General features: G+C 36.8%; 1 protein-coding gene across 27 annotated transcripts in view; it reads left to right on the top strand.

Moving 5' to 3' along the window:
• Nucleotides 1-22,089, top strand: part of BMPR1B (bone morphogenetic protein receptor type 1B) — a 377,788-nt gene that overhangs the window by 304,800 nt on the left and 50,899 nt on the right. For 3 of the 27 annotated variants that reach the window (XM_070262225.1, XM_070262229.1, XM_070262236.1), the window contains one exon: nt 1,531-1,838. The exons of the other annotated variants lie outside the window; for them this stretch is intronic. The gene's annotated coding sequence lies outside the window, so the exon portion shown is untranslated. The remainder of the gene's footprint in view (nt 1-1,530; nt 1,839-22,089) is intronic. 27 annotated transcript variants of the gene reach the window in all.

Genomic DNA, 22,089 nt, shown 5'->3' with positions numbered 1-22,089 from the left:
CGCCATCGTTAGAATAACACAGTCTCAATTCAGATCTTTCCTTGGTGTTTCTGCCCAAAAGTCAACAAGATTGTCCTTTGGCAATCTTATTCCCATAAACCAAAGCAAAGTGGATGGTGGTTGAGAATCTTAGCACTATTTTAATGGCCAATTAAGTATAATTTCAGAAAAAAAAATTTTTTTTGTCTTAAAATAACAAGAGTCTGTATATTTTCTAGTCATATACATACCCAGGACCCAATTCAACCATCTTATTTTACCTTGGTTGCACAAATGGGGACAGTTAGGAGACTATGAATATAACATTTTGTGGCATAACTACTAAATCTTGGCCCTCCTTCACTTGGCCTCAAAGTCTTACTTGGAACTTTGAATATAGTATTTTCTCTAACACGTATCTCTGAATATAAGGGAAAGCTATAAGACTTGTCAGATTCTGATGACAGAGAATGTTTTTATGAACACAGGAATTTCTTTTGAACCTATTGCTCCTAAGATATATCATACAGAATTTTTCTATTTTTATACAGTGCTTGGCTTAGCAGGTAATTAGTATCTAATCAATGAACACAATAAATTATTAAACATTTTCTTTAATATATGCATTTAAATTATATTTACATTTTGAAATTTATATGTTTTCTTCAATTCAGCTCTTTTTGTGTATATAAATAATTTTTTTGTTTTTCAACCATCTGTTAGGAAACAGTATCTGTTTTTTGAATAAGGTTTTAGATTATTTATTGAAAATGGCACAGATACTAGCTTGGGGGACAGATGGTTTTGTGTTTATATAGAGTATGAAAGGAAATAGAGTGAAAGTTTTAGTGTGAGTGAATGGTCAGCAGTCCTTTTGTGACAAAATAACAACAACGAAAAAGGTAACTTCTGTTCCACGCCAATTAGATTTTAAGGTTTGTGAACATGGTGGCCATTTCTTCTTCATTTCCGTGAAGCCAGAGTGCTTTGTAGACAGCCTTATGTATGATACGTATTTCTTAAATCAGCTTGGACTTGCTGGTAGTTTTATGCTGGTTCAAGTACTATCTTATGCTGGTTTAATGATACATGATAAGTAGGATAGTTGTGTCTTAAATATAAATTTTATATAAAAAATTTTAATGAGTCAAGTCAAATGATATGGCGGACTTAATACAAAGATAAAATAAGTGGTAATCATTTGGTTTCAGTTTTCCCAATATCTTCAAAGGTTCCAAATCATGAAAGGAGTCTGACATTTAGTATAGGTAAACCTCTTTAAAGAAAATTTTTAAAATATTTATGTAGCTGATCAACTTGTGAAGTTGTGCTTTATTTTAAAATAAACTTAAGAGTTGCATGCTAAAGAACCATTCTGAATGTCAAAGGGTAATATCAAAAAGTAGATTTTAGGTATTTTAATGTCATATATTTTTCTGCCTTGCATATAAATCAGAGGCAGCTTTTAACCATCTGGAAATGTTACGTAATATACTGTGGTCAGTGACTTTTTTTTCTTTCTTTCTTTTTATTTATTTTTTTGATTCTAAGGTTTCCTTTCTCTTACCTTTCCACTGTCATATGCCATGTATCCTGAACAAAGCTCGCTGCCTGACCGGAATAATCTCTCTTGCCAGCTTATAATCAAAGGGAGTACCGAGAAAAACAGCTGAGCTGTATTAGGCAGCCACAGTCTGGACTGCATTTCTTAACTGCTGAATAACACATCACAGGTGCAGGATTAGTGCTGCCCACGGTGCTGGTCTTTTTAGTGGAAACCCCTGGCAATTCTGTGCCTCCTCCTCATGTCTCATCCCAGGGAACCTGGCAACGATCTATCAAGCTTACAGAAATCAAAAGTGAGTAGTGGGAGAAGCTTTCTATCTTACAGAGGCTGTTTTTCCCTCCAAAAGATGTAGGCAAGATCAGTTAAGCCAATTCTGGCACACACACAAAAAGATGATAGAACTTAGTCTTTCTTGGCATGGAGGGTGAAATAGAACAATTCAGGGGGTGCAAAAATTTTATGCACAAAAATCACATGGCAAGAAAATGGAGTTCAGCTTAACTGTCCCAGCAGTATATAATTTAGGTTACTTTTAAACTACTAAAACTTTCATGTATATTATTTAACTTTTGTGTTGTGTATGTGTTGGAGTGGGCATGTGTGTTTGCCTCTACAGATTTTCCAGCACTGTCGTGGTTAAAATCAAGTGTCATGGCTGTGTAAAGTGCCTGTGGCATAATTTAATTTTTGTAACTTTTGACATTCTGAATTTTTCTGCTATGACATATAACTCTAGATTCGTAGGTTGTGAAAGTCAACATTGCTTTCTCACAAATGTGGTTTTTAAAAAATGCAAAAATATTTATAAAGTAAAAATTAATGATTTAAATATTAGAACAAATGAATGTTTTGAAAATATAGTTACTAAGTCAATTACTTTTGATCAAGAAGATTATAAGTTGCTTTAGCAAGGTAAAGTATACGTACACTGAGAAATGAAGGCAAGTATATTTTAGTAATTGAGGTCATTCTTGGCATCTGTCTTAGAAAACTTTTCTATGAAGCATAATACATAAATGTAAACAAAGCCATGTAGATAATACTGCAGGTTTTGAACAGTTTTTCTTTAATTTAAAATTTTTCTCTTAAACTCTATAATGGCTCTCTAATATTTATGTTTTGTTTTAATTCATTTTGTTGCTGGTTATCATTATTCCATATTGTATCACCAGAGATAGATCTTTAAACTCATTAGTGAAAATAGTGTATTCTAAGTTGTTTTTAGAAAATATATTCTATATATTTTATGCTTGGAGTATTTAAACATTTGAAATAGCAATGTATTTGTATTTTTAGGTCAATATGCAGCTTAACTAAGGTATCCATTAACAATTATCCAATTAGAGGATACAGAAAGGATTAGAAGCAGAGAGATCCTAAATGCTTTCGAGGTTTTTTCTTTGGGGAAAAAGAATAGCATGAATGTGGTGATGTGGTTTCTAATCTGTCTGCCTTCATTGTTACTTCTCTTCTTTACATATGTGAGTGTGTTCACAGTAGTTGTACACATCACGCTGTCTTGGGAGTGCTTTGCAAAGCTGCAGAGTAAGTTGTGGTGTGGCGGCACGTTGAGCATTGACTTTGATTAGCTTCAGAACTTTGTGAAGCAGAACACTGACAGACTCGTCACTGAATAAAACTGTAGCTCCTGCTTGGCAGTCTGCCAAGTGCTAGTTGATTCTTTGACATTATTGTCTAAGAGACTATGGTTCAGTTTCTCTTCCAACAATGTGGATTGGTACAGACACGGTAAATATTTTAAAACTCAGAGATATTTTTAATTTTTAATCATCCTATCATCTGTGATTATGCTATTTTATGGATATAGATTCAGTTTGATGTTAAATTGTCTTTAGACATCATGGTTACTTCCTTGTCAAGTTTGTTATTTCTTATATCGATGCTTATATTAAAATACTTATAACCATGTTGTGTTTTAGAGTATTTTCATAGATTTTTAATTGATATGAACATTTTGGTTGAGTTTCTCCAAATTCAAAACCTTATTAAAACCTGAGGGAAAGGCTAGCTGCTGTTTTGCCTTCAAAGAGTGTGAATGTGCTGCCCTCACGATCGATTACTGTGCCGACTCAGGCTCGTAGCTAACAAATGTGTGTGTGTGTTGTCTGTTCACATTTATGTAAGATTTAATCTTTCCATGGTTTGCTCTTGCCATAATTTAGCATCCCATAAACAAAACACTTGAAACTGAAGCTTTCGCTTTTTATCCAGATGTTTTGGGGTCTCTTGGCAGGGCTTTTATGATGTAAAATGTTGAAAACATGATTATCCTACAGAACTTGGGTGATGTGGTAATGTGGATATGTGAGTGTGGTGAAAAGAGGAACAATTGCCAGTGAATGGAAACATGTAGAAATATTTTATGATAAAAGCCCTAGCTTCTGTAGAGAGCCAGCACATCTCTAACATTTTTTATTTAATGTGTTTTGTTAACCTGCTCAGTAGTGTCAACAATGAACCAAGGAAATGAGAAGCTGTCAGTACCTTTGGTGCTTATGTTTTCCATAAAAGATATTGGTTGATTACTGCCACCCGGAGTAATCTTCCCTGCTATGCACTCCTACCCAGGACTTACTCATGTTTGACAATTATATGTGGCGTTATGACATCTATTTCATTGTTCTCGTATATGGTGTTTTGATTTTCCATATGTGGTTGATTTGTCTCCCCATGTTCCATGTGTTGTTGATTTGTCTCACCAGCAAGAGTGTTATTTTACTGAGGGAACTTCAGGTGTTCTGGGCCATTGTGTTATGTAGATGGAATGGATTTAATGATTATTTGCTAAATGAATGTACCACAGGAAAAAAGAAAATTAAAGACAGTATGGTAGTCGGCCTTGAACAGACTTTCAATATGTTTTTTAAGCTAAAAAGCTCTCTATTTTTATAGACTTTTTGCTCACAGTGATGAATCTAGAAAGAAAGGGAAACTACAAGGAAGTAAAATGAAGCAAAAGGAAGGGAAGTTGAAGAGGAAGAGAGAATCTGGACGAGAGAATGAGGATGGGGTGAAAAGAAAAGGAAGAAAAGTAGAAACGTGGGCGATGAAAGAGTGGGGAAAAGGAACAAAAAAAAGTGGAAGTAGGAGAAGAGAGAATACTGAAGAATGAGAACAAAAAATTTGAACAGTCAGCTTCAGCAGCACAGAAAACAACAATGGTTTACTGTTACTCTCTCTGTGTGCAAGGAACTCTGGTAGGCGCGTTACCGGGAAGACCTCTCCCAATTCTCAGAGCAAAGCAGTGAATGCTGCTGCTCTCCTGTCCTCTGTGAGGAAGGTTAATGACTTGCTTAACCTTCTGAGCAAGAAAGTAGCTGAGCTGGGGTGTGAACTCTTTTGTCTGTTTTACCCCATATCCTGGTCTGGTCTGGGTCCACAGCGTGGTGACCATACCTGATTCTAGTTTCTCACCTGGCATTTCATCCCTCCATAGCATGCCCAGGAACTTACCACCACTTCTTCCCTTGTCCCTCTCTCTGACTTCTGAGACTCTTGAAGCAGAAACATGCCTGTGCAAGTAATGTCACAGCTAATGATAGAAAATCTACTCTTCCCTTAGAATACATGCGCTTTTGCTTTGGTATTTTTGAATCGAAATTGTATTTATATTTTATTACTTTTCAAAAGAGTTTGGGTACATATCCCAACTTTTTATTAATGATTGGGTTTCATGTTGTTCATATATATTTTTTCTAAGTTTTTGTTGCAAACAATGTAGAAAATTTATTTGAAAATGTCTTAATATAATGGGGGGGGGAGGGCTTTTTGAATTGAATAAGCTTATTAGACCATAAATTAAACCATTAAACTGAGTTAAAGGATTCAAGGTTTAAGTGATAAAAATAAAAATTAGTTATCTATTTAAACCTACTATTGGAGATCACTAAAGTTATTTTAAAAATTAATATTGTTTGTAAGCCTGATTCACGTTTTATTCCTGTGTAGTATAAACTCTTATTTTCAACCAGTGTATTTAAACCAGTTTTGGCTGAGATAGGAAATGGGCATTGATCCACATTATTTATTATCATAACAATATGGATAGGGGTATCATGGATCATTCCCAAAGCATTGCTGGCCAGTTTATTTTTATTTTTTTTTTGAGGAAGATTAGCCCTGAACTAACTACTGCCAGTCCTCCTCTTTTTGCTGAGGAAGGCTGGCCCTGAGCTCACATCCGTGCCCATCTTCCTCTACATGTGGGATGCCTACCACAGCATGGTGTGCCAAGCGGTGCCGTGTCTGCACCCAGGATCCGAACCGGCGAACCCCGGGCCACTGAGAAGTGGAACGTGCGAACTTAACCGCTGCTCCACCCGGCCGGCCCCAGTTTAGTACTTTCAGATTTGTCTTCCACTAGTGTTTTTACCAAGACACTTAAACTGCAAACTTGTGTGATATGAATTTCAATTTCTCTTCTTGCTCCTGCCTGTCCTCTGGTGAAGAAGGGGTAAAACAGTGAAGACACTCAAAATTTTGGTAATTTTTAAGATATTCAGAGCTAAAAAAAAAAAAAATGAAGAAAGGAGAATAGATTACTAGTAGATCCTGTGGCACAAAATAATCATGTCATCTTTCAATAAATTTGAGGACTCAAATCCATTTCTAAGTACGTTGTGTGTTGAGATTTAATTTTCCTTGAATTATCTTTATTGTTCATAAAGATTGTTCTCTGTGTGTTTTAATGTGACAGTGGATTCTGATAGTCGCTTCACTGTGGCATGTAAAACAATCTTTTATGTCACAATCTTAAAATGTTTTACTTATGGTGTTTGTGAAGTGATAAGGATGTTACTGAGAAAAAATAATTAAAACTAAATATAGCTAAAGCATTCTTTAGGATATAATGGATGAATATGGAACTTAAAATTTATTTGTTGCTGAGTCATAGTATTGGAAATTTTTTTTATTATATTTTACTTTTCTGTTTTCTGCTTTTTCGGTAAAAATCTTATTTCATATTATTCTTTAAAAATTGTATGAAGAGTCCATAATATGAAATAATATAAAAATATTTTGAAAATATTGAACTGATTTATTAAGTATATATATCAAAAAGTAAGTTATTTCATGGTGTTTATACCAGACTTCCAGCTAATAATTGTCCACTGATTCCAAGTGAGTACTTTAAAGAAACTCTTTATAACGATGTCTTATTTCCTAACTTATATAAGAGATGCCAAAGAAAACTTGTATATGACTATATACAAATATACAAAATAGCTAAAAACATGTATATAACTGTAACATATATCCAAGGAAAGATATTCAAGATATTTAAGAAAGAATGGAAATCACACTATTGCATGCTGATCATTAGGTTATTTCATGAAATTTGATTAAGTTGCCTGAAAATCTATATGTGAAATCTCTTATACATGGAAGTCATTACGAATATAATTTAGTTGTGATTTGTAAAGAACACACACACACATACACATATGTCTGCAAGTAACTTGTGGTTCATTTGCTCTCTCAAAATCTAGCGGTCCTCTGAAAAAATGAGAACCACTTTTAAATTGGCTTCTACATGACCTACTTTTTATTATCATGGTAATTTGAATAGTTAACTGCCTGGGTTAACTATAATGTAACCAGCTAAGCTAACTAGGCAGCATATGAAGTGTCTAGATTCACACTATTAAGCTAAAGATTGCTATCAGAGGGAGAGATGGAGAGGTGGGGGGGTGGAGGAGGGTAGGAGGGAGGAAAGAAACTGAAAGATAGAATGAGCTCCTAAAGATGTAGTTAGTGTAGTATTTATTCCTAAGAAATTTCTAGATAGTTTGTCTTTTCTCAGTTTTTTTCTCTTACATTTTTCTGTCAGGTTTATTTATAATTCTATTACTAAAATGTAAAAAAAGCCAGGGGCTGGCCCAGTGGTGTAGCACTTAAGTTTAGCACTCTGCTTTGGTGGCCTGGGGTTCGAAGGTTCAGATCCCATGTGTGGACCTACTTACCACTCATTTAGCCATGCTGTGGCAGGTGTCCCACATATAAAATAGAGGAAGATGGGCACAGATGTTAGCTCAGGGCCAATCTTCCTTGGCAAAAGAAAAAAAAAAAAGCCATAATTGCCTAGAAAGCTATTGGGAAGAAGTAATCAATTTTGTTGAAATTCTGTTCAACTTAATTAAGTAGAAACTATTCACTATTTAGTTTTCCTTGGTGTAAAAAATTTTTTAAAAGTTTTAACTCACTGATTTAGAAAATACAACGTACTAAATTATACATAGTTTCTTTAATGGTTAGTCTTCTTCCAGCTGTTTTCAATAATTGTCTTCTTTTATATAAAATTTAACACAAAATCAAGTAAAATTTGGATCTACTTAATGAAGATCTTATAGTATTTAAATAAGCTAAATCAAATTTTCTGTCTTAAAGTCGGCCTTTCTCTTGTTTCAAATGGAAGGATACTAAAAATATAATAAAACGTGAAAAATACATTTTGGTAACTATCTTAGTCAGACATTTGATATTTGAGATATATCTTCATTATTGCTACTCCACTGGTCATCCGGATGTTCACATTTTTCATAAATACATGTCTTTGTCATTCATTCTATCTCTTATTTTAGCATTCTTATTGTCTGGCTAAATTCATGTTTTTATAAAATGATTATTTTTTGTGTGTATGCATGTAATTGCCTTTTTTATGCCTTAGCTGATGTGTTCTGTCTTGTTTTGGTTCCAAAATTCCTGGCTTGTGTGTGTGAGGCTGGCTGGATTTTACACAAATTCAGTATGACTTTATATGAAAGTGATCCTTTTATAAATCTTTTTTCATAATTATAGCAGTGGATAAAAGTCCAGTTTCTCATTGTCCCTTTTCTCAAATATGGACTAGCTATTAAGAAGATCTTAAAAAGATTGAATCGGTAGTTAAAAACTTCCCAACAAACAAAAGTCCAGGACTAGACAGCTTGACTGGTGATTTCTACCAAACATTCAAAGAAGAATTAATTCCAATCCTTTTCAAACTCTTCCAAAAAATAGAAGAGGAAGGAATACTTCCAAACTCATTTTACGAGGCCAGCATTACCCTGATACTGAAACCAGACAAGGACACAACAAGAAAGAAAATTACAGGCCAACATTCCTGATGAACATAGTTACGAAAATCCTCAACAAAATATTAGCAAACCGAATACAACAAAGCATTGAAAGGATCATATACCATAATCAAGTCGGATTTATTCTGGGAATACAAGGAGGGTTCAACATTTGCAAATCAATCTGATATACCACATCAACAAAATGAAAGACAAAAATCATATGATCATCTCAATGGATGAAGAAAAAGCATTTGACAAAACTTAACATCCATTTATGATAAAAACTGTTAAAAGAGGGAACATATCTTAACCTAATAAAGGCCATATATGACAAGCCCACAGCTAACACCATGCTCAATGGTGAAAAGCTGAAAGCATTTCCTCTAAGATCAGGAACAAGACAAGGATGCCCACTACTGCCACTTTTATTCAACATAGTTTTGTAAGTGCTAGCCATAGCAGTTAGGCAAGAAAAGGAAATAAAAGGCATCCAAATTAGAAAGAAAGGAGTCAAACTGTCACTATTTGCATATGACATGATACTATATATAGAAAATCCTAAAGCCTCCACCAAAAAACTATTAGAACTAATAAATAAATTCAGTAAAGTTGCAGCATACAAAATCAATATACAGAAATCTGTTGCATTTCTATACAGTAATAAAAAACTATCAGAGAAATTAAGAAAACAGTCCCATTTACAATTGCATCAAAAAGAATAAAATATCCAGGAATAAATTTAACCAAGGAGGTGAAAAATCTGTGTACTGAAAACTATAAGACATTGATGAAAGAAATTGAAGAAGACACAAATAAATGGAAAGATATTCCGTGCTCATGGATTGGAAGAATTACTATTGTTAAAATGTCCATACTACCCAAAGCGGTCTACAGATTCAATACAATCCCTATCAAAATTCCAACGGCATTTTTCACTGAAATAGAATAAGCAATCCTGTAATTTATGTGGAACTACAAAACACCCCAAATAGCCAAAGCAATCTTGAGAAGGAAGAATAAAGCTGGAGGCATTGCACTCCAATTGCAAACTATATTACAAAGCAAAAGTAATCAAAACAGTATGTTGTTGGCATAAAGGCAGACACAAAGATGAATGGAACAGTATAGTGAGCCCAGAAATAAACCCATGCGTATATGGTCGATTAATTTATGACAAAGGAGCCAAGAACATACAATGGGGAAAGGACAGTCTCTTCAATAAATGGTGTTGGGAAAACTAGACAGCCACATGCAAAAGAATGAAACTGGACTACTATTTTACACCATACACAAAGCCTAATTCAGAATGAATTAAAGACTTGAAAGTAAGACCTGAAGTCATAAAACTCATGGGAGAAAATGTAGACAGTAAGCTCCTTGACGTAGGTCTTGGCAATGAGTTTTTGGATTTGACACCAAAAAAAAAGGAAAAATAAACAAGTGAGATTACATCACACTAAAAACCTTCTGCACAGCAAAGGAAACCATCAACAAAATAAAAACAGTGTATGAATGGGAGAAATAATGGCAAATCATATATCTGACAAGAGATTAATATCCAAAATATATTAAGAACTCGGACAGGGCAGGCTCCATGGCCTAGTGGTTAAGTTTGGCAGGCTCTGCTTGCTTCGGTGGCCTGGGTTCAGTTCCCAGGTGTGGACCTATACCACTCATTGGCAGCCATGCTGTGTTGGTGACCCACATAAAAAATAGAGGAAGACTGGCACAGATGTTAACTTAGAGCCAATCTTCCTCAGCAATAAATCAAATACAAAAACTCATATAGCTCAGTAGAATTGTTTTTGTTTTTTTGGTGAGGAAGATTGGCCCTGAGCTAACATCCGTTGCCAGTCTTCCTCTTTTTGCTTGAGGAAGTTTGACCCTGAGCTACCATCTGTGCCATTCTTCCTCTAGTCTTTTGTATATGGGATGCTGCCACAGCATGGCTTGATGAGTGGTGTGTAGGTCCACACCTGGGATCCCAACCGGCGAACCCTAGGCCACCGAAGCGGAGCACATGAACTTAACCACTACAGCACTGTGCTGGCCCCAGAATTGTTTGTTTTTTTAACAAATAATTCAATTAAAAAAATGGTCAGGAGATCTGAATAGACATTTTTCCAAAGACATACACATGGCTAACAGGTATGTGAAAAAATGCTCAACGTCTCTAATCATTAGGGGAATGAAATCTAAACCACAATGAGATATCACCTCACAACTGTTAGAATGGCTATCAAAAAGATGAGAGATAGCAAATGCTGGCAAGGATGTGGAAAAAAGGAAACCCTTGTGCACTGTTGGGTGGAATGAAAACTGGTGCAGCCACTATCGAAAACAATATGCAGGTTCCTCAAAAAATTAAAAGTAGAACTACGGTATGCTCTAGCAATTCTACTTCTGGGTATTTATCCAAAGAAAATGAAAACACTAATTCAAAAAGATATATACACCCCCATGTTCACTGCAGCGTTATTTACAGTAGTCAAGATACGGTAACAACCTAAGTGTCCATCAATGGGTAAAGAATGGATAAAGAAGATGTGGGGGGTGTATGTGTATATGTGTATGTATGTGTGTGTGTGTGTATATATATATATATATATATATATATACAGTAGAATGTTATTTCAGCCATAAAGAAGAAGAAAATCTTGCTATTTGTGACATGGATGGACCTTGAGGGCATATGCTAAGTGAAATAAGTCAAGCAAAGAAAGACAAATACTGTATGATCTTGCTTATATGTGGAACCTAAAGAAAACCCCAAAGAACAAAAAGCCAAGTGTATAGATACAGAGGCAGGGGTTGGGGTGGGTGGGCAAAATGAGTGAAGAGAGTCAAAAGGTACAAACTTCTAGTTACAAAAAAATAAGTTCTGGGGATGTAATGTACAGCATGGTGACTAGAGTTACTTGACAAGAAGTAAGTCTTAAAATTCATCCTCACAGGAAAAACATTCTATAATTATGTATGCCAATTGGTATTAACTAGACTTATTTGTGATCATTTTGCAATATATGCAAATATTGAATCATTATGTTGTACACCTGGGACTAAAGTAATGTTGTATGTCAATTGTAATTCAATTTTTAAAAACCTTATCTTTTTTTTCCAGATGTACATCATAATATATTCCGAATTCTGTGTAGATTACATGATGTTCACCACCCAAAAAATAATTATAGTTCATCCCCTCACTTGTGAGCCTAATCACCCCTTTTGCCCTCCCCCATCTTCCCCTATGGTAACCACCAATCCATTCTGCATTGCTATGTGTTTGATTGTCGTTGTTTTTATCTTCTACTTATGAGTGAGATGGTACAGTATTTGACTTTCTCCCTCGGACTTATTTCACTCAGGGTCCATCTATGTTGTCACAAATGGCCAGATTTCATCATTTGTTATGGCTGAGTAGTATTCCATCATGTATAAATACTACATCTTTATCCATTCGTCCCTTGATGGGCACCTAGGTGGTTTCCAAGTCTTGGCTATTGTGAATAATGCTGCAGTGAACATGGGGTGCAGGTGTCTTTATGCCTTTGCATTATCAAGTTCTTTGGATAAATACCCAGCAGTGGGATAGCTGGATCATATGGTAGATCTACTCTTAATTTTCTGGGGAAACTCCATACTGCTTTCCATAGTGGCTGCACCAGTTTGCGCTCCCACCAGCAGTGTACAAGGGTTCCCATCCCTCCACATTCTCTCCAACATTTGTTGTTTTCTGTCTTGTTAATTACAGCCATCTGACTGGAGTGAGGTGATACCTCATTGTAGTTTTGATTTGCATTTGCCTGATAGCTAATGATGTTTTCGTATGCTTGTTGGCCGTCCGTATATCTTCTTTGAAGAGATCTCTATTCAGATCTTTTGCCCATTTTTTAATTGGGTTGTTAGTTTTTTCATTGTTGAGCTGTATGAGTTCTCTGTATAGTTTGGATATTAACCCCTTATCTGATATATGGTTTGCAAATATCTTCTCCCAATTGTTAGGTTGTCTTTTCATTTTGTTGATGGATTCCTTTGCTGTGCAGAAGCTTTTTAGTTTGATGTAGTCCCATTTGTACATTTTTTCTTTTGTTTCCCTTGCCCGGTCAGATATGGTACTTGAAAATATGCTGCTCAGACCGATGTCAGTGAGCGTACTGCCTATGTTTTCATCCAGAAGTTTCATGGTTTGGGGTCTTACATCCAAGTCTTTAATCCATTTTGAGTTGATTTTTGTGCATGGTGTAAGGGAATGGTCTACTTTCATTCTTCTGCATGTGGCTGTCCAGTTTTCCCAACACCATTTACTGAAGAGACTCTCCTTTCTCCATCATATGCTCTTGGCTCCCTTGTCTAATGTTAGCTGTCCATAAATGTGTGGGTTTATTTCTGGGCTCTCAATTCTGTTCCATTGATCTGTGTGTCTGTTTTTCTGCCAGTACCGTGCTGTTTTGGTTACTATGGCTTTGTAGTAGATTTTGAAATCAGGGAGTGTGATGCCTCCAGCTTTGTTCTTTTTTCTGAGGAATCTTTTGGCTATTCGTGGTCTTTTGTTGTTCCATATAAATTTTAGGATTCTTTGCTCTGTTTCTGTGAAAAATGTTGGAACTTTGATAGAGATTGCATTGAATCTGTAGATTGCTTTAGGAAGTATGGACATTTTAATGATGTTAGTTCTTCCAATCCAAGTGCACAGAATATCTTTCCATTTCTTTGTGTCTTCTTGAGTTTCTTTCAACAATGTTTTATAGTTTTTGGTGTACAGATCTTTCACCTCTTTGGTTAAATATATTCCTAGATATTTTATTCTTTTTATTGCAATTGTAAATGGGATTGTATTCCTAATTTCTCTTTCTGCTACTTCATTGTTAGTGTATAGAAATGCAACAGATTTTTGTACGTTGATTTTGTATCGTGCGACTTGACTGTTTTCCTTTATTGTTTCTAAACGTTTTTTAGTGGAATATTTAGGCTTTTCTGCATATAAAACCATGTCATTTGCAAAGAGTGACACTTTCACTTCCTCTTTTCCAATGTGGATCCCTTTTATTTCTTTTTCTTACCTGATTGCTCTGGCTAGGACTTCCAATACTAGGTTAAATAAGAGTGGCAACAGTGGGCATCCTTATCTGGTTCCTGTTCTTAGAGGGATAGCTTTCAGTTTTTCTGCATTGAGAATGATCTTAGCTGTGGGTTTGTCATATATGGCCTTTGTTATGTTGACGTATTTTCCTTCTATACTCATTTTGCTTAGAGTTTTTATCATAAATGGATGCTGTATCTTATCAAATGCTGTCTCTGCATCTATGGAGATGATCATGTAATTTTCATTCTTCATTTTGTTAATGTGGTGTATCACATTGATAGATTTGTGGTGGTTGAACCATCCCTGCATCCCTGGAATGAAACCCACTTGATCATGATGTATGATCTTTTTAATGTATTGTTGTATGCAGTTTGCTAGTATTTTGTTGAGGATTTTTGCATCGATGTTCATCAGTGATATTGGCCTGTAATTTTCTTTTTTTGTGTTGTCCTTGTCTGGTTTTGGTATCAGGATACTGTTGGCTTTGTAGAATGAGTTAGGAAGCCTCCTCTCCTCTTCAATTTTTTGGAAGAGTTTGAGAAGGATAGCTATTAAGTCTTCTTTGAATGTTTGGTAGAATTCACCAGGGAAGCCATCTGGCCCTGGACTTTTATTTTTTGGAGGTTTTTGATGGCTGTTTCGATCTCCTTACTGGTGATCAGTCTATTCAAATTTTCTACTTCTTCTTGGTCCAGTTTTGGAAGGTTGTATGTTTCTAAGAATTTATCCATTTCTTCCAGATTATCCAATTTGTTGGCGTATAGCTTTTCCTAGTATTCTCTTAATATCTTTTGTATTTCTGAGGTGTCTGTTGTAATCGCTCCTCTTTCATGTCTGATTTCAATTATTTGGGCCTTCTCTCTTTTTTTCTTGGTGAGTCTAGCTAAGGGTTTGTCAATTTTGTTTATCTTTTCAAAGAACCAGCTCTTGATTTCATTAATTTTTTCTTTTGTTTTTTTAGTCTCTATTTTGTTTATTTCTGCTCTGATTTTTATTATTTCCTTTCTTTTGCTGATTTTGGGCTTTGTTTGTTGTTCTTTTTCCAGTACCTTTAGGTCCGCTTTTAGATTGTCTATTTGGGATGTTTCTTTTTTGTTGAGGTAGGCCTGAATTGCTATAAACTTCCCTTTTAGAACCACTTTTGCTGTATCCCACAGATTTTGGCATGTCATATTCTCATTTTCATTTGTCTCCAGGAATTTTTTTATTTCTCCTTTAATTACTTCATTGACCCAAACGTTGTTCAGTAGCATTTTGTTTAATCTCCACATCTTTCTGGTTTTTCTGGTTTTCTTCCTGTAGTTGATTTCTAGTTTCATACCTTTGTGGTGAGAAAAGATGCACGGTATTATTTCGATCTTCCTAGATTTATTGGGACTTGTTTTGTGGCCTAATATGTGATCAATCTTGGAGAATGTTCCATGTGCATTTGAAAAGAATGTTTATTCTGTGGTTTTTGGATGGAATGTTTTGTATATATCTACTAACTCCATCTGGTCTAATGTGTCCTTTAAGGCCAGTGTTTCCTTATTGATATTCTGTTTGGATGATCTATCCATTGGTCTAAGTGCAGTGTTAAAGTCCCCTACTATTACTGTGTTACTGTCTATTTCTCCTTTTATGTCTGTTAATAATTGCTTTATATATTTAGGTGCTACTATGTTGGGTGCATAGATATTTACAAGTGTTATATTTTCTTGCTGGATTGTTCCCTTTATCATTATGTAGTGCCCGTCTTTGTCTCTTGTTACAGTTTTTGTTTTAAAGTCTATTGTGTCTGATATAAGTACTGCTGCCCCTGCTTTCTTTTCTTTGCCATTTGCATAGAATATCCGTTTCTATCCTTTCACTTTCAGTTTGTGAGTGTCTTTAAGTCTGAAGTGTATCTGTTGTATGCAGCATATACATGGGTCTTATTTTTTTATCCAATTGCCCACCCTATGGCATTTGATTAGAGCCTTTAGTCCATTGACATTTAAAGTAGCTATTGATAAATATGTATTTATTGCCTTTTTATTACTTTTTTTCTGGGTGTTTTAGTAGTTTTTCTCTGTTCCTTTCTTTTGCTTTTGCTCTCTTCCCTTGTGGTTTGATGGCTATCTTTAGTAATATGTTTGATTTCTTTTGTCTTACTTTTTTGCTTGCTTGTTATAGGTTTCTGATTTGTGATTACCATGAGGATCCTGTTTAATAGTGTATGTACATAACAGTCTATATCCAGTTGATAGACTCTTTAGTTTGACCTCTTTCTAAAACCTCTACTTTTTCACTCCCCTCCTCCCACATTTTGTTTTTCAAATCATATATAGTCTCTTGTTTAGCGTGTGCCCATCCATTACCCTCTTATCATTGTATTACATTTGTCTTTTAACCTTCATATTATCTTCACAGGTAGTTAATCTGCTAGCTTTACTGTATTTTTACCTTTACAAGTGATTTTATTGCGTGGTTTTTTCTTGTTGTTTTGTTTTTTTGATAATAATTTTTTTGTTTAATCTCTATCTGTGGTCCTTGCTTTCCCACTTAAATAAGTCCCTTCAGCTTTTCTTGTAGAACTGGTTTCTTGGTGATCAACTCCTTTAATTTTTGCTTGTCTGTGAAGCTCTTTATCTCTCCTTCCAATTGGAATGACAGCCTTGATGGATAGAGTATTCTTGCCTGTAGGTTTTTCCCTTTTAGCACTTTAAATATGTCATGCCATTCTCTTCTTGCCTGTAGGGTCTTGGCTGAGAAGAAGATGGGCTTCCCTTTATATGTCACTTGTGGCCTTTCTCTTGCTGCTTTTAGGATTCTCTCGTTATCCTTAATTTTGGACATTTTAATTATAATATGTCTTGGTGTGGGCCTCTTTGGGCTTATCTTGTTTGGAGCTCTCTGTGCTTCCTGAACTTGGATGTCTGTTTCCTTCCTCAGCTTAGGAAAATTTTTGTCTTTTATTTCTTCAAATAAATTTCTGCCCCTTTGTCTCTCTCTTCTCCTCTGGGACACCTATAATCTGAATGTTAGCATGCTTGATATTGTCCCAGAGTTCCCTTAGACTGTTCTCATTCTGTCTAATTCTTTTTTCTTTTTTCTGTTCCGCTTGGGTGATTTCCTCTAGTCTTTCGTCTAGCTCGCTGATCAGTTCTTCTGCATCCTCTACTCTGCTATTGAGTCCCTCTAGTGAATTTCTCATTTCCAGTATTGTGTTCTTCATTTTTGATTGTTTTTTTTTATATTTTCCAGTTCTTTGCTGATGTACTCACTGTGTTCATCCAGTCTTCTCCCCATATCTGTGAGCATCCTCAGGATATTTTGTTTGAACTCTTTGTCAAGTTGGTCACTTGTTTCTGTTTCATTTAGTCCTTTTTCTGGGGTTTTGTCCTATTCCCCTGCTTGGAAAGTATTCATTTGTCTTCTCATTATGCCTCTTTCTCTGTGCTTATTTCTATGTATTAGGCAAGTCAGCTATGTCTCCTGATCTTGGAGAAGTGGCCTTATCTATAAGATGCCTTATGAGGCCCAGCAGTGTGCTTCCTTCTTGTCACCAGTCCACAAGATCCAGAAGTGACCCCTTTGTGGGCTACTTGTGTCCTGCTGTGGTAGGGTTGCTCCCACTGCAGGTACCCAGGGAATCTAGTCTTTCCTTCCCTGGCCAGCTGTTTGTAAATCCAGTTTGGGGAGCCTCAGCACCATTGGCTACAAAGTCTATCAGCACACTCCTATTGCAGTTTTCCTCTTAATTGGGTTGGTATCCAGTGTAGCGGGTTGCTAGGCTCAGGGGCTGCAATTGCTATAGGCCTCTGGCCTACAAGGCTGTTGTCAGTTTTCTTAGGAGTGGGGCTGGCCCTTGGCATGGGAGCACTCAATTGTTTCAGGCTTTGGAAGGTGGGGCTGATCCTTTTTATGGCTATTTGTGAAGCACAGGTCTTCTGCCACTAATAAGCCTCACCCCCCAAAGGACCAGAGGCTTCAACACCATCAACACAGTCCTGGTCCGTGCACACTTCTCAATCCCCTTGAGTGCACCCTGACACCTGCACTGCAGAGGCCCCCACCCCTCCACCAATGCCCCCCACAGTTCACCTGGTCCTCACACAGGCCACGCCTCACAGAGGCAGACACCCTTGCCTGCCTGTAGAGGATCAAGGCACCCAGTCAATGCAGGCTGAAAAGTAGCCTGAGGGCTTGCTGTTAGGTGGGGCCAGTCCCTAGGGGTCTGCCTGCCCTGGCTGAACTGGATCTAATCTGCGCTCCAGTGGGCATGGCAGAACCGTGGGCTAACAGGCCAAGGGATGAACCTCAATGGTGCCCACTGGGGTCCGTGTCAGCATGCCTGGACCAGTTCAGAACAATGGCCCCCACCAATGTCTCAGTCTCCGGAGAGGTCCCTCCTCTCACCAAGATGCCCCCAGAGCCCACCAGGTGAGTCTCTTTTCACCAAAGGACTGTCAGCCGTCTCTCTGGTGATTTTAGGTTGCTGCAATGAATGAGTTTGTGCCTGGGCCCTTTAAGACCCAGGTCTTTTTGGCTTTCACTGATAGCTTTTCTGGGGGTATCCTTGCTGCAGTTAAAAGCCAGCAAAGCCAGACAGTAAGACCCCTGTCTCAGCTGGGCTGAGTCTGAAGGATGCTTATAGCAGTATCGCCCCTGTTCTGGACCTCACTCCTCCAGGGAGGGCTGCGTACCTTAGGGTGGCTCCCGCCTGGCCAGCTGAGAGGCTCCCCTGCTCCCACAGGTGGCTTTTTTTCTCTCCAGCAGGAATTTCTGCCTCTTCGGCCTTAGTCAGGACTGTCCCTTGTTGTGGGGGTTCTTTTTATCCAGTTTTCAGTTTTCTCTCCAGGGTAATTTATTCAAAAATAGTTGTAACTTGGTTGTGTTCCTGGGAGGAGATGAGTTCAGAGTCTGCTTACTCTGCCATCTTGATGAGATCCTAAAAACCTTATCTTTTTAACAGTGTTTTTAACTTCTAAGGTGAATCTAATCAGATTTACTCATTCTGCTGCTTCTCTTCCCCCTTGTCTTCTGTCTGTTAACCTCCAAATTATCCCTCAATTACTTTAATTTTATTGGTGATTGGAGATATTGTGATTTATGTAATAATTTTCTTTTCATAGGGAATGAGACACATGTAGATTAATTGACTCTTAAGGAGCAGTTGTATATGTTTATGTAAATTGCTGTCTTGGTTTGGTTATTTTGGCAAAAGCAAATGAAGAACTCTCTACTTGTCTCAGATTTGTGTTTAACCATCCATTTATTTAATAATGCTAATTAAAAGGAATCATTTTACCATCTTACTACTTTGGCTTGCTCAGGCCACCTTGTCTGAAGGCAACCTTGCGTGTTCATTTAGGATGTTAGCTGTTAACTCGGTTTATAGAAACAGTGTCTCTATTAGGGGCTGGCAGTACTTTTCTTGTCTTCTTGTTCTTGTGAATGTGTTTCTGGTAAAACTGCATCTATTCTGACTGTATGTTAAAGTGCTAAGTATTTTTAGAAAGATTATTCAGCGATATTTTGTCTTCACAATCTTTATAGAAAGGCTGGTTCTCATCTGATTTGTCCAGTGTTGGAGAGCCAGGATTTGACTCTAAAGGCTGCTTGGAGCTGCCGAACTCAGGCATGTTTCCTTAACGCTAACTGAGGTAGTTAACTTAGAATGTTCTACAAAATACCATAAAATGGATTGTTGATAATTTGCAATATAGAATGCAATATGAAGATTTAGTACAAATTTAAGCACACATGTACGCGAACACATAAAATATGGTAAACTGTTAAGTGGATTTAGTGTTACTACCACGCCAGTGTTCATTGGTCCCATGGTGAATCCCATATTGAAGCGTGGCTGGGGAAGTTCCTTCTTCTTTGCTGGATTTTCTTTTTGATTTCCTGGTTCTTCCTTGTTCTCTGATGTTCTTCATTCGACATCAGGATATGAGACTAATTACTTCCCTATTTTGTACTGGGAAGCAATTTGCAAATACATTTAGATAGCTCCGACTGTTATCTGTTGGTACTTCGTAAGTCGATGCTGATATAGAAACAGGATTATAGCCCTTTTGAATGCAAACTATGAAAAATTTCATGATGCAAAATATGAAAGTCTCATGATGCAAAATTCAGTATTCCTTGAGAGAGAATTAAATTTTCCACGAGAAGTAGGATCTTCCTATATTTCATCAATATCCATATAGATATGAATCCTCCTATACTTTATCACACACAGACATACGCAGGCTACAATGGGCTTATCATATGAGATATGTTATTTCAAAACCTGCTATTGTTTGTTTTAACATAGTTTAAAGTGCTCTTTTTTTTAACGCATCCTCCCAACTTCTTCCTCCCCAGTAGTGACTGTACCTACACCTTTTTACATTCTTTCTTTTGGTATTTTCCTCCATACCTCTAAACAAATAATTGTATTGCTACCTGTAAATTATTCAATTTTAGGCATTTCCTTTTACTTTGCACTATCAAAGCTTTTACTACCCTCACACCTGCTAATACACAAATTTCTGTCCCCCATCCTGTGTATATAGGAGTTAAAATGTTGTTTGTTTCCTCTGTTCCCACCACAAATTCATTTCTGAGCTCTCAGTTGGAATGTAAAATACCCCAGTTATTCTATTAATTTCAACTTGTTGAACATCCTTCTCTCAGAGTGTTTTGATATGCCTTCAGTCATGCCTGGCTGTTCCTTAGGTTCACTGCAGAGTTCTTACCTTTTATCCACCGTTACCACTATCTTGAGAGTACACTTCCCTTTTCTCTTGGGTTGGATCTCCCATTAGCAGGAATTCATTTCTTCTGTTTTCTTGTTTACACCTTCATTAGGGTGGAGCATCTCCTCCAATAACTTTCTGAGAAAAGTGCATGAGAGAGAAATTTTTGAGACCTTGAAAATCTTAACATGCTTTTTTCCTACTCTCATATTTCGTTTATAGTTTGCCCAGGTATTGATTTCTAAATTTGAAATACTTTTCCATCAGAATTTTGAAGACATCACTCTATTTTATTCTACTTTCCAGTTTTGCTGTAGAAGTTCAGTACCATACTTATTTTTAATCTCCTTTATCTTTATAGATATGTGTGTGTGTATATATATGTATACATATATATACACACACACACACACATACACATACACAAATAAATTTAGGATCTCCCTTTGTCTCCAGTGTTATAAAATTTTACAACATACTTTGGTGTGGGTCTGTTTGTATATTCTCTGAGTCCTTTCAAACTAGAAAATTATGATTTTCCGTTATGGGAATCTCACAGGATTTATTTATTTGGTAATTCTGTGCTCTCTCTTTTCTCAAGTCTCTCTTTCTAGAGATGCTATTATTCAGATGTTGAATTTCCTGGATTGATGCTCTGATTTGCCTAACTTTTCTATCTCTAGGTTTTGCCCTACATTATGGGAGCTTTTCTAATTTTTGTCTCAACTCACCTACTGAGATTTTTATTTATGTGATCATATTTTTAGAGTTCATTATTTGTTTATCCCTTTTTGTAGCAACATGTTCTTGTTTCATTGATAAAATGTATTTTTTATGATACTGACAGTATTAGTAATAGTTTTGTAGTCTTTAATTCCTTCTCTGTTATATTTTCCCCAAGTGGCTGTTCTCTGTGTATTTGTCTTGTTTGTGGTCTTTCTTCATGCATCCAGTGCCCTTTGTGTAAGAGAATGGAGACTATAAAAGCTGATGGAAGCTCTGTACATGTGGGCAGCTCTTGTTGCTAGTGGGCTTCACTGAAGGATGATATTGCAGGGCTGTTTCACTGAGAAATTTCCAATATCCCTATCTTTAGGTATTTTGTTTGTTCTTGACCTGGTCAGATTCCTGAGTCAGGAAGGCATAAGCTCGGCTACACTGAGTTCTGGAAGCCATGTAGGAGAAGAGGACTGGGACGTCAGCATCCAGGGTAAATGTTCCCTGAAGGTTTGCAGTAGGTGGTACCCCTGCCCCCCTTTGTGCTTGCTTTCCGACAGTCCTTCACCTTGACAGTAAAAAAGGAAAATAAGGAAGGCATCTGAGTGACGTGTGTCTTAGATGTACCCTTCCTGGCTCCTGCGGGGGTTGGGAAGAAATGTTACTAGCCTGTAGGGAAAGGCATAGGGCAGCAGAAGCTCTGACTACTTCTACAGTGGGTTTTAGGCCTCCTTCTGTTTTCAATACTCCCTTCACTGTCACTTCTTAAGCGTGACTTGTGGTACTGCTCTGGAGCCTTTTTGGGGGTCAGCTGGTGAAGTTGTCTTGCGTCTCGGCTTCACCGCTTTGGCTGAGGAACCTTTGTTCAATCAGTTACGCTTGTCCTTCTGCTTACCAGGTTTTCATCACTAGTTTCACCTCTGGATTTCTTTTATATTGTAGGTTCATTCTTTT

The sequence above is a fragment of the Equus caballus genome, chromosome 3 (genome assembly GCF_041296265.1).
Source record: "Equus caballus isolate H_3958 breed thoroughbred chromosome 3, TB-T2T, whole genome shotgun sequence".
NCBI lineage: Eukaryota > Metazoa > Chordata > Mammalia > Perissodactyla > Equidae > Equus > Equus caballus.
Note: the sequence above shows the minus strand (reverse complement) of the source record. Positions and strands in the feature narration are given on the sequence as shown.